Below are 12,850 nucleotides of genomic sequence, written 5' to 3' on the forward strand. Positions count from 1 at the left end.
GAGCTTGTGTTAAGATCTAGGAAAGTGAAGATAAACAGTTCATAGTCCTTGTCTGCAAAAAGCACATGGTCTGAGAAGGAGGGGACTGAAAGGCATACAGAAGGCAACAGTCCAGGTGCTCCAACAGCAGTCTAATAAGGGACTGTGGGGACAACGACTGCTTAACACTCTGAGAGGGAGAGCAGGGCCATGGAAGAAGATTATGGAAAGCTCCACAGAGGAGGTGACACCTTCGCGAGTCTAGAAGGATATATAGGGGCTCAACAGCTGGACAAGTGGGATGAGGAAATTTCAGGTAGAGGAAATTTGAGGTAGAGGGAAGGGCAACACAGACGACAGAAATGAGAAGGCATCTCGCCTTGGGGGAACAGATGGAAATAAGTCCATGTGGGCAAGCAGTGATCTTCAACTTCTTCTGTCCTGCCTCACAAACACACATCTCAGGCAACCCATGTTCCCTTCCCTTCCTCATTTAGGGAGCGAGTTAGAATACAAAGGAGTGCTGGGGACTTTAGGGATATTTTGAATTTACTCTAATCAATGCCAGAAGTGTATCACCTGCAAATTTGGGTCCTTGAACTCAATTCATAGCAACATGTAATTGTACGGACACTTGTGTTTGATGGGTAGGTGAGGACCACTGCTCTGGTAGACAGGGTAGATGGGAGGGGGCAGTGAGGAGGGACAGGCGAGACTGAGAAGGCAAGAAAGGGACCCACTGTGAAGAGCTGGGCATGCCAGAAGATTCCCATGTATTACTGTGGAGTTGTAAGTTTAAAGGAGACTTCACATTAAAGGAGATACCGGAAAGCAACAGAAAGAAGTCATCCACTATTTGGTGAAACAATTTTGAAGCTAGACTTGTAAACTGTAAAAAGAAAATGGTGAGTCAACATCTTTTGGAGGAAAAGCCTTCTTCCCCAAGTAGATCGTAAGTTAACTGGTGATGTCTTACAATATCTCTACAAAGTTAACATAGGGTTCTGGGCTTCCTAGGCATTCCACCGACATTCAGCAGCCCATGCCTTTTATTAAAAAAAGACAAACCCCTGGGGATCACATATCTTTATTTTTCTTCAATATTATTTAAAAACACTCAAGACGGTTTTGTTTCTTTACTAGGCTTTTCTTAAAGTAAAAGTTTTTCCAAGAAAAAAGCAGAATGAGACCTATAAATACGGAGAACATTCTGGTGGTTGCCCGAGGAGAGGGAGTGGAGAGAGGGGCAAAATGGGTGAAGGGGCCTGGGAGGTAGAGGCTTCCCGTTATGGAATGAAGCAGCCATGGGGATGAAAGGCACAGCCTAGGGAACATACTCGACGGTACTGGAACAGCATTGCGTGGTGACAGACAGGAGCCCCACTTGTGGCGAGCACAGCACAACAGAGAGTGGCTGAATCACTCTGCTGGACACCTGAAACTAAGGTAACACTGTGCGTCAGCTATACTCAAATAAAAAAAAAAAAAATGAAGAAGTTTTTAAGCATTTGAAAAAGATAATAAGAAAAAAAAAATGGAAGGTCTGCTATGCTTTTCTGAACAATGTGAGGGTAGGCGAGGCAGGCCAGGTCTCTGAGGACCAGCTTCCTTTCCTCTTGAGGACCGTGAGCTGTCTATGGCGCCCGTGTGCGGTGCACGGGCTTCTGCTGATGACGTGAACGTGTGAGCCAGGCTCAAACTCACCAGATGAGTTCAATCAACGCGGTGCAAACATTGCATACATAATCTATTAGTTTACCCAAAGAAACTGAAGCACTGAATTCAAGCAGAATGAAGTCATCAGTAATAAAGGAAAAAAAAAATGATAAGGCACTGTTTTAAAACTCTCCACAATTTTCCTACATTTGTGGTGGAAAAAAATCATACTCAGACTATAAACTATTCTTCCATATGCCTATAAATACATAAATTTAAAAATATGGGTCTGATCAGATTTTAGTTCTCAAATAGAGGGAACGGAGCAAGAATACAAAATCAGCTGTTTAGGATTCAGAAAATCCCCTATGGCTGACAGGAACATGACTATTTACCCAGAAAAGAAATCTGGCCTCAGAGAAAAAACAGGAAAAAAGTCTAGAAAGTCATGGACCATCTAAGTGCAAAACATGTTGCATCTTCTCCCTGGTGTGAATATTTTAAAGAAGATGTAGGACACGTAGGACACGGTGCAAACCTTTCATAAGGACTCCAGACTACATCTCACCCTTATCTCTTTTTTTTCTCTCTCCAGCCCTCATCCTGCCCTTAGTAACTATATCAGATTTTTCCCCTTGATTATATCAAGTGTTTGACATAATAAAATTAGGACAAGCAAATTCTGATCCCATTTTTCAGCCCTTCTCTGCAGATAATACTGACACACTTACCACTAAGTCAATAAAAATGATATGCATGGCTGTTGTGACCGAAGCAGTTAATTGATCCCATTTTGTGTTGAAAATGTAGAAATTTGAAGAGGAACATAAAAACATCTTTGTCATAACAGCGGCAATAATTATAATAGCTATTATTTATGGAACACTTACGTATCAAACACACTGATACAAGCAATTACTCCCTTCACTTCCTGCCCAGAGCAGACTTAAGTAATTGATTACAGCATTCTTTCCTAATGAACCTAGATATGGCCTTAGAATCCTTCTTAACCCAGAACTTCAGAAAGCCACTACCAATCTACCAAAAGATACCTTAGAAGTTTCCGAAGTTCATCAGATTATGGTGTCCCTCAAATAGCCTTGCAACCATATAAAATCAGTCAAAGTATCAATAACCTCATCTCTAAGTTCCTACTTTGAAAATTAGATTTTCTGTGTTATTTGTTCACTGGATGAAGTAAAGTTTGGCCATTCTTACAAAAATTCCTACTCTTTACCTGTATTCGTATGTAGATGGTCAGCACCACTCCTGCACTTTGAATGTGCTGAAGTTTTATGTAAAATTAATTCAAGCAGTATAACAAAACAGATTTATGTTGTAGTGACTTCTTATAAATGATACTGCTTATGCCTTTAAAGGTAGATATAGTTAAACAGGCTCTTCTTATTACCCTTCTGATCTGGACAGAGTTTAAAGTTGTGAAGGAGTTCAGAAACCATGTCCTTTTCATAATAGTAAAATATTCCCATATGCAGTAAACCTATAGCAATACATTTCCATATGCAATAAACATCACAGTAAGGCATTATCTCCTCCTTTGAAATCTAACCTTATTCTTCTAATTCTTTATATTCTCCTAGTTTGCAGTGACCTGCAATTGAAGTATATTTTATTTTTAGAGGTTTTATTAATTTGAAAGAGAAAGAATGAGTGATGGGGAAGAGGGGAGAGAGAGAGAGTGAGAAGCAGATTCCCCGCTGAGCAGGGAGCCCAATGTGGGGCTTGATCCCCAGCCAGGACCCCAAGATCATGACCTGAGCTGAAGGCAGATGCTCTGTGTATACCATGGTCTCCTCCCATTACTGCTACAGGCTGGAGAAAAGAAATTAACGTGTATTAAGCTCCCGTGATGCCCTAAGTATAGTACTTATGCTTTATGTACTTCATCTCATCTAATCCTCAATCAAATTTGTGACGATAACATAGTGACATTTCGCAGATGCCAGCACCGAGGCTCCAGGAAGTTAAGTAGCACAGCTGGCGATTGGTGGACCAGGCATTGTGTGACTTCAGGACCAGTGTGATTTCTACCATATCATGCTGCCTTGCAGGAAAGGCATTAAAATGCAGCAGGCATTTTGTAGCAGAAGTTCACAGGCATTTCAAGGCAGAGGGAATTTAGCAGAGCACATTTATAGCCATACCTTTTGATATTCTTTTATTTGCACAGAACTTTGCAATAAAAATAGAAATGAAGTAGCCAAAGTAATAAAAATACATGCAATGAAGTCTGTCTTCATTAAAGAATGATGTGGAAACGACCGCAGACAGATTTCTGGGTAATTAATATTACATCTCTAACAGACTCATGTGGGAAAGCGGTATAAAAATGAATGGGGTGCAAAAGAGAATCAACACAAGAGAGAGATCCCACATGAAAGTGGAACTCTGGAGCAAAACCAGGACTGACAGGCATCGAGGGCTGCTCCTGGTAAAATTCACCACGGACTACATGAGAAGGACTTGATCGCTGGCAATGATGCATTGCCGGATTGTGAATTAATCTGCAATGACTTTATGTGTGTGCTTAAGCGGGCACACGTGTAAATACATGCACCCTATGAGTGCATTGTGTATAATGAATTCCCAAGAGCTGTGTCATTTTCAGAGAGCCCCAAGACATGTGTAAAGAAGATGTGTTCAATTGACTGACTACAGTGAGTACAGCCCTCCTTTGTAGGTACCAACCTGAGGTCCAGAATTGGTGATGTGGTTAAGAAAACAGTCCTTATAAAATGGAAGCTTCACAGGAATGTTCCTACCTCGATGTGATAACCCTTATAAACTCACTGAATAAAACAATTTAAATGAGAAGAACGCATGTGAACAACAAGCAGGAGCCTGCGCAGTGTTTTTGAGTTTGGGGTTTGATGAGAGTCTTTAATTGTGTAGAAGTTACCATAGAAAAGTTATTTTGATGCTTGCCATAAAAAACTTTAATTATATAGGTATGGTGTTAGTCTTCCATACTTACAAGAGAGTAGAATTTTAAAAGTTTTCTGAAAAAAGATTAACCTCCTAAATGATATGGTGCAAAGGGAAACACTTTTGTACCCTTTAAGAATGCCAAGATGCTGTTCTTTCCCATTGTCAACGCGCCCCCCCGCCCCCCCCCCCCCCGGCCATGGGAAGGGTTGCTCATTTTGTCTTTTTGCATTTAAGGACCGAAACGCCATCACAGTTTTCAACCTCAAATTTAGTAGTACCACAGCTCTGCCTGAGAAAACAGGGCATATATATTTCTTTTTCCAAGTGTGAACAGAGCCCCCAATGTACCTGAGATTCTGTGGCATTCACACTCTTGATGACACAAATATAATAAAACCCAACTGTCTATATGCAATATTATTTTACTTTAAATCCCAAACTAGGTTCTAGAAAAGAATATTCCCTCGAAGACAGATAGCCATGGACAGAACTGTTACTTATCTTCTGCTGGTGATAAAGACTTCTGTCAAACGAAACATTTGGGAGATTCTTATAAATGCACTCAGGATCATTAATTCAAAAGCATTTTGAAGATTTATAGGAACTACGGTCCAACAGCACTTACACTAATACTCTACAGATTTGATATCCTACAATAAAATACACTTATATAGGGAGCCCATATATATGGAAGGAGATTTAATAATAAACGGTAGATTTTGATAGGATTTAATTCCATAGAATTCTTCAAGTGATATTCTAGTCCTGAATAGTTCTGGAAATTATCCAGTGTAAGTAGCCAGTGAAAATTACAATTAGGTAAATACCCCCTTCTTTTCCCTGCTCCCAATTTCTTGTAAAGGATTTTCAAAGGTACACTGACAAGTAAGTTTTTTCAGTTTAGTCTAGTGAAATTTGGGGACCCAGATATGACTCCCTATAAACACCATTTGGGAATTCTTCCTAATTTTTTCCCAAATTCACCAATCACTATGTATGATGGTTGCCCCCAATCGCAATTATTTTTGCAAAAAAATTTCCCCAAATAATTCCTCACACAAACATTTGCTTTCTATCAGATTTAAGTTATCTTGTTGATCAAACAATTACTCTAAATTAAGAACCCTTTGCTTACCATAACTGCCTAAAAATTCCTATATTAAGAGTAACAAGTTTAGAGAAAGGGTAAATGGTATTAACAGACAAAATAATAATTTTCACATTTAGAATCTCCTCTAATTTGAGGCCTACTTTTGTAGGTTAGTTGTCTCTGACTTAATAGGTAAAGAATCAATGCTCAGATATTCTCTTATCTTAAGAGAATATTTAAGTTATCTTGTTGATCAAACAATTACTCTAAATTAAGAACCCTTTGCTTACCATAACTGCCTAAAAATTCCTATATTAAGAGTAACAAGTTTAGCAATCTGGTGGCAGAATTTGGGGGGGAAAATGTGCTCTATGCTAATACATAACTTTGAAAAGTATGTATTTGTATACATTTCTAAGAGCTCAAAAAAATTACACCTATGTTAGGATCCTGTGGAGAGGCTGAAACACTGGTCCAGAGAGGTCGATAAGCAGGCAAGCTCATAAAGAAGACGGCAGAACCACACACATGATGTATTAGCTCAGCCTGTAATCCTGAACGTGGTCCTTACTCCAGCCATTCGGAGGCTGCCTGTGGCATTTTGACCCAGATGCAACAATCTGACAATGTGACTTGGCCTACCTGGGCTCCTGATTTTGCCATGGCAACCTGAGTGTGACCTTTTGTCTTTCTCAACATGTTTTCTGCTTTTAGCATCTGTTCCCTTTAAGATCCTTGTCTTGGTATTTCCATCCCTCACTTGGTGGAACTGACCTTCTGACTCCTATAGCTTGAAGATTTGTCCTGGAAATCTTAACCCTGGACTGGACCTTGACCCCAATGAATCAAACTTTAGTGGAAATAAAGGCCCCCTTCCCTTGGTACTTCTGATTGCATAATGGTGAGCATTTCCACTCACACCACGAACCACAGCTACCATTTACTGTTGCAAGTAATCTCATTGATGCATGAAGGACAACTTTCTCCCCTGTGATTGATTGTTGTGACTGAGAATCTCACCAGATCAATGTCATCTCCTGTTCTGATAAAAGGCATTCCTCTACCTTTGCTCTTTATCACTTGAGACAATGCAAGGCCCCTCGCTAATCAGAACATTCGGCTTCTCTATCTCCATTTCTAGCAAAAGTGGAAATTTCTTAGGAGTGACACTGTTATTCACAATTCAACAACACACAAGTTATTATTCACAGCTTCAACTCGTGATTGGAAGCCCAGAACATAAAACTTCATTATTCTGATTCTGTACAATGACCTTCTGGCTGCATTCAAATTTCAGAAGCCAGTTTTGCCATTAGTCATAAAATACCCATTTGAGTTATTCATATTTTGCATAGAATTCTAGTATATTTCCAATGCAGTGCAGTGTTTTTGAGCCTTAAATGGTTTACACAAATACTGGACACACTCAAAGTTATGCATAAGTGTGTGATACACACAGCCTTGAAATATGTTGCCCATTTTATTAACAATACAAAGTATGTGGGGGTCACCGAAGGAATCTATCAAGTGTTTCATATGGTAATTTTTTTTTTTTCTTAAGAAAGATTTTAAAATGTGGTTGAAAAGTTCACAGGAGAGGGCAGAAAAAGTAGCCCTTCAATTCTACTCTACATCTTTGCAAAAAACATGCATGCACAGATGCAAAGAAAAATACATTTGGGCCAACCGGGAACTGTGAATCCATTATGTCTTCTGTTAAAGATGATAAATAAACCACGTTCTGAACCATAACTCATGTAGCTACAGTTGCTCTTACATGGCTGGGATACAGCAACGTGGCACCATTTAACTATATTTAACTCGTGCAACTAATCTTTAAGCTTAGACAAAAATGAGACCTGGGGCAAATGGCAATTTACGTAGGGATAGCACTCCCATTGGCCCTTCCATATTAATGAACATGGGAAGCTGGACATGAACTGAGTTGGTTTCCCTCAGCTGGTGTCTGTTCCCAGGTGTCACCGTCGGCTTCACATCGTGCTGAAGATGATTCCAGTATTTTCAGATATTGCATGACTTACACAACATGGCCCTCACATGCGAGCCAAACACTTCAGCTGGTGTTCAACCAAAGAACCTGATGCAGTGCTGCAGGAAATCGCGTTGGGTGGGTATAGTGAAAGGTAACAGGTAGGGTTCAATAGAGCACTCTCCAAAAGTGTTTTTCAAGGTTAATTCTGGCTATATACAACTTTTGTCTCCTGTAATGGCTCTAGAAACTAACCTTGAGACATGATTTCACATTCAACATCACAAGTTTTCTTGAACAGTTTTATGGTGGCTAAAAAAATCAGCAAAATGTTGATAAAAAGGTAAATGGAAGAAACCTATAAAACTTCGATCATTTTAACTCTTACATTCTTGAGTTGGATGAAAATGACTGATAGAGAATAAACTTTTGTTGCTTATACAGCACGTGAGCAAATCAATGATATTACATGTGTATGCGTTTGCGTACACATACACCTTCCCAAAGAAATCCTCACCAGCAATTGCGGGACTTGCAAGATAAAATTATTATATTCTATGCTTAAATCAAACACAGCCCGAGTTTTAGGAATACATAGCTGACATTTAGATGTGGATTAATCTTTCAGGGTCAATTCTGGAAAAAATAAGCCTTTGTGGGCTGCAGGCCATAAAACCTTGGGACTTCATAGGCCCCTGTGAAATTTGTTCATTCTCTGAGGAAACAACATAGAAGGTCTGTCCCCTCCCAGGGGATCCTGGAATGCCATCAAAGGCCACTGATTCCTGACAGCTGGAAATCTAGACCTTTCAAACAGTAAGGAACTAAAGCCTAATTGACTACAGAATTTTAGAGATTCTAAATGATTTAGTGCGTGGATGGTGGTTTTTTGGGTTTTGTTTATTTGTTTTGTTCTATTTTTTTAGAGGATACTCTCAGTCAGGAAATGTTATTGTATGCTGTGGTAACCAAATGTCAGTAGCTTAAAACAGCAATTATTTACTCACATTATGAGACCCTTTTCCCCCTTCCAATAGAAGGGGTTGAGAAAATAATTAAGGTGACGAAGAGAAAAAAATATTTAAAAACAACTCAAGTTTTTCAATTGAAAGGAGCTAAAGATTATGATTAGGAGCTCATAATGTCAGGAGAGAAAATCTTCTAAATGCATGCGATATGTAAGTTAGTCCTTCCCTTCATATGCAGTACAGGCATATATAATAAGTTGTTCCAACAGCCACCATGAATGCATGGGTCACATAGCGATGTGACTGTGGGGCAGATCTTAATTATCACACATATGGCGCTAAATCATATGAGCTCATAAACATAGAATTCGATATGCAGTATTCTGATACAATTAGCATAAAAGCAATTAAGTCCAGAAACTTATTAAGAACGTGTCTGGATAGTACCTTAATTCCTCTCGTTCCTTTTACACCTATATGCATGAATGCTGAGCTCTTCTGCGATTTTAAATAGGGTTACAACAATTATCCAATCCAAATAGCTTCTCAGCTTCAAAGAGCCACATGAAAAGTTAACATATACTTAGGTCCCAGAGGGTGTCAGCTCCAAGAATATCCCACAGCTCTCATTTACCTGGGTGTAAAGTGAGCTCTCCTAACCCTCTAACCTCACGATGACCTCCTGACATGAGGGATTTATGGGATAGAGACAACTTACATTATCATCTCCTACAGACTATTTCAGTTGTTTTTAAAAGATATTCCGATTCTTAACAAATCCTTTTTAGGAGCATGGTGATTTTCTTTTCCCCTGAAAAGTAATAAATTGGTACCAAACTTAGATCATCGACTACTTTTATAAAAGTTTTCCAATATCCCTCTGAATATTTTCAGATGTATACATTTATTTCAACTTATATCTATTTATTTATTCTGAAATATTGTCATGTCCCTGGCCTTGGTGATATAATGGTGCTTGAGACTTAGACCTGACCTTCAGGAATTTCACAGTCTTGTTGGGGAAGATGGAGATATAAGTAAATAATTATAGTGCAATGTGGCAACTATTCTGAGGAAGTATCATGAAGGCTAATGAAATCCTGCAGTAGCTCAGAGGAGAGGTAATTAGCTCTTCTGGTGCAGGCTAGGAGAAAGAAAAGGAGAGCAAGGGCCAAGAGTGGGGGGCTGGGTATGCCAGGGGAAGACAACTCAGGGGGTACGGGTTGGCAACACGAAAGGGATATGGTCAGACACGGCAGAAGTGTGGAAGTGGGGGAAGAAATTCTAGGAAATGGAGCTGGTAGGACTTGAGCAGCTCCACCTGCCAATCTTTCCAGAAGACGATGATGGGGAAATCATTGGAGGATTTCAAATAGGGTAGACGCCTTCATCAGAATTATTCTTTCCATCAGGATAACCCTGGGAGAACCTCACTTTCTTCGACCCAACATCTCATCACTAAGAAAGGAACCAGCTGACCTCAGTAGGTATTTCTTGCTCTTATATTCAATCACTTTTTGGGTGTGTATAGAGTTGAAGCTACATGGTTGGCCAAATCTTTGGCAAAAGTCATCTTCTATTTCCCCGACTGCTGGGTACTGTGCCTGGAGGGCCACTTTCTTTCAAGGCAATGGGACTTGGCACCTTTCTTTCAACTTGAAAACTGAACATTCCAAAACCAGAGCTCTTGTTTAACCAGGAACATTAGCTGGTGATGAAGCATGACGCATTGTTAATATAGTGATAAATTTCCCATTAGGAACAGGGCACTGGCTGCCAAATCAGAGGGCAAAAAGTTAAAAAAACAAAACAAAGCCAATGAAACCAGCCCATTATGGGTTGACAAAGACTTTTATTTTCCCTGGCACTTTAAGGGAAAGTAGTCACAGAATCTTAATTAATAAATAGCCATTGCTCCATTCAGGCGAGGTAATGGTAGTGCCTTAGTATCTGCCACAGAACAATTTGTAGCTGTCTTCTTGATCTGAAAAGTGAATGAGTCGACTCTCAAAGAAGAGGGGAAATTAGGCACTATGCTGCTGACAATTGAACTCTATAAATAACCCACAGTGAAAATGAATAAAAAACATGCCTTCCCCCAGCTTTCAGTAGCCTTTCGACAGTGTGACAGTTGCTAGTTTTTTCAATAAACATGATGTCAGTTATGCCTTTTATCCATCACGGCAAAGTCACGTGTGGGGAATAATTGAGTATCTTTTTTCTTTTTCGGCACCTCATATAACAATGCTTTTCTGTTTTATTTATATCATACTGAGGCAAAGCAGCTGTCTGATCTGTAACCTATACGTTGCATCGACTCCATTCCTTTTTATTTCTTCCCTAGTTTCCAAAAAGCTTTATTAGCAACAGTATTTTAGTCAGCTCTCAATTATCTGCAGAAATAGATTTGGAAGGACGTGAAAGATAGGCACTACAGATGACTTCGAAAACTCATTTAATCCAACAACTTTAGTTTCTTCCTCAGTGAATGTTTTCCCAGAACTGTAAACAGTCCCCCAGTTAATTGACTTAAGTTGCACATTCGTTTCCATGCCCGGCCCCTCATTTGGTTCAGGTACTAATGAGCAGAAAAACAGGCCAAAAGGCAGGCAGGACTTAGAAAAACAGAAGTGCTATGAAGTCTTAAATGGGGGAAAACGGAATTTGGCTGGTTGAGAGCAAACCACCCAGGAAACATTCCCCTAAAGGATTTACTGTGGTCTTAGAGAAAGGTAACTTTTTCAGATTAAAAAGTAACAGGTACTGTTTTCCAAGCGGATAAACTGAAATCTAAATGCTATGTGGGGCCTAGTTAGAGAGTTAATGAGTATCCACATAGCGGGCTCGAAGATGCTGGCGGGTGACTGTATGTTTTTCCTAAATTATGCCATGTGTCCTGAACTTTATTACTATTCACGCCACTAACAACAATTTTTTTTCTCCTTATTTGCAGATGTATTAAGTACAGTCCTTTGGATGTCATCAATTCATCATTTGCTAAAGGAAGAAATGGAAGGGAAGCCGAGGAACGCGTTGAATGGCATTGTGTGATTTTGTGCATTCCACATTAAGATGAAAGGAGGTATCACATTTTCTTTGAGATAGTACCTACTCAACAACAAAATCGTCTTTTATCCAAGTGTAAACAAGCCCACTAGCTAGAAGCTTTTTTTCCCTCCCAAGTTCTACATAAAATATAAGCCAGAAGGCTTAAATCGAATCACTATATTATTTTATTTATTTATTACTTACTTTGACTTTTTTTTTTTTTAGATTTTATTTATTCATTTGAGCGAGAGAGAGACAGAGCACAAGCAGGAGAGGCAGAGGGAGACACAGAAGCAGAGGGAGAATGAGAAGCAGACTCCCTGCTAAGCTGGGAGACTAATGTGGGGCTCGATCCCAGGACCCTGAGATCATGACCTGAGATCATTAACCAACAGAGCCACCCAGGAACCACCCCCTCCCTTGACTTTCTTTTTTTAACTGAATGCTCCTGTACATCTAAGAGGGCTTCTAAATCTATAAACTACAAAAAGAAGGGGAATTATTTCCACTTCTACAAAGAAGCTTTTTAATACTATAGCCAAAATATCTGGGGAATTGGAGGGAGAAAAAGGGGAGGGGGGAGGGAGGAGGGACCAAAGAAAAGAGCTAATGGTCAAAACGCATCCTTATAATAAAATGAGCTCCTTAATGGATGCTTGCTACAGGAATAACATTAATTCAGTATTAGGACTTTCACTGGAAAAATATGAATGTAATTTATCTTTTTAACAGTCAGCTGCATTTCTAAAGCTCCGAAGTCTGTAGCTTCCAGGGGCCTTTTGTCTTTCTGCCATGGCAGGAATATCTTGGACAGCTGTAAGAGCTTTCTAAGCCATCTTTCTCAAAATCCATTAGCTAATTCAAGGAACCTAATTAGAGCTGCCATTTTGATGGAGCATACTGAATGCTTCGTACAAACTAGTAACACCATCAATGTTTATTAGAAATCACAAAACCCAAAGTGCTCCATTCCCTATGAATATTAATAGGAATAGAGCAAACAAAATATTTATTAAAACATATGCTTAATACCATCACGGTTTACAGACAGATATGGAGAGAGAGAGAGAGAGAGAGGCACACACTTGAATTTGAAGACATGTGCCCATGAACACACAATAAACCAAGATTTATATTTAAGCAGCATGTAATCATTATTTGTATGCCCCT

At 39.5% G+C, this 12,850-nt stretch overlaps 1 protein-coding gene across 2 annotated transcripts in view; it reads right to left on the bottom strand.

Annotated features, from left to right (window-relative positions):
* PARD3B (par-3 family cell polarity regulator beta) overlaps nucleotides 1-12,850 on the bottom strand; it is a 1,047,303-nt gene that overhangs the window by 101,938 nt on the left and 932,515 nt on the right. The gene's annotated exons all lie outside the window — the stretch shown is intronic.

This window comes from Mustela lutreola, chromosome 3 (assembly GCF_030435805.1).
Source record: "Mustela lutreola isolate mMusLut2 chromosome 3, mMusLut2.pri, whole genome shotgun sequence".
NCBI classification, from domain to species: Eukaryota; Metazoa; Chordata; class Mammalia; order Carnivora; family Mustelidae; genus Mustela; species Mustela lutreola.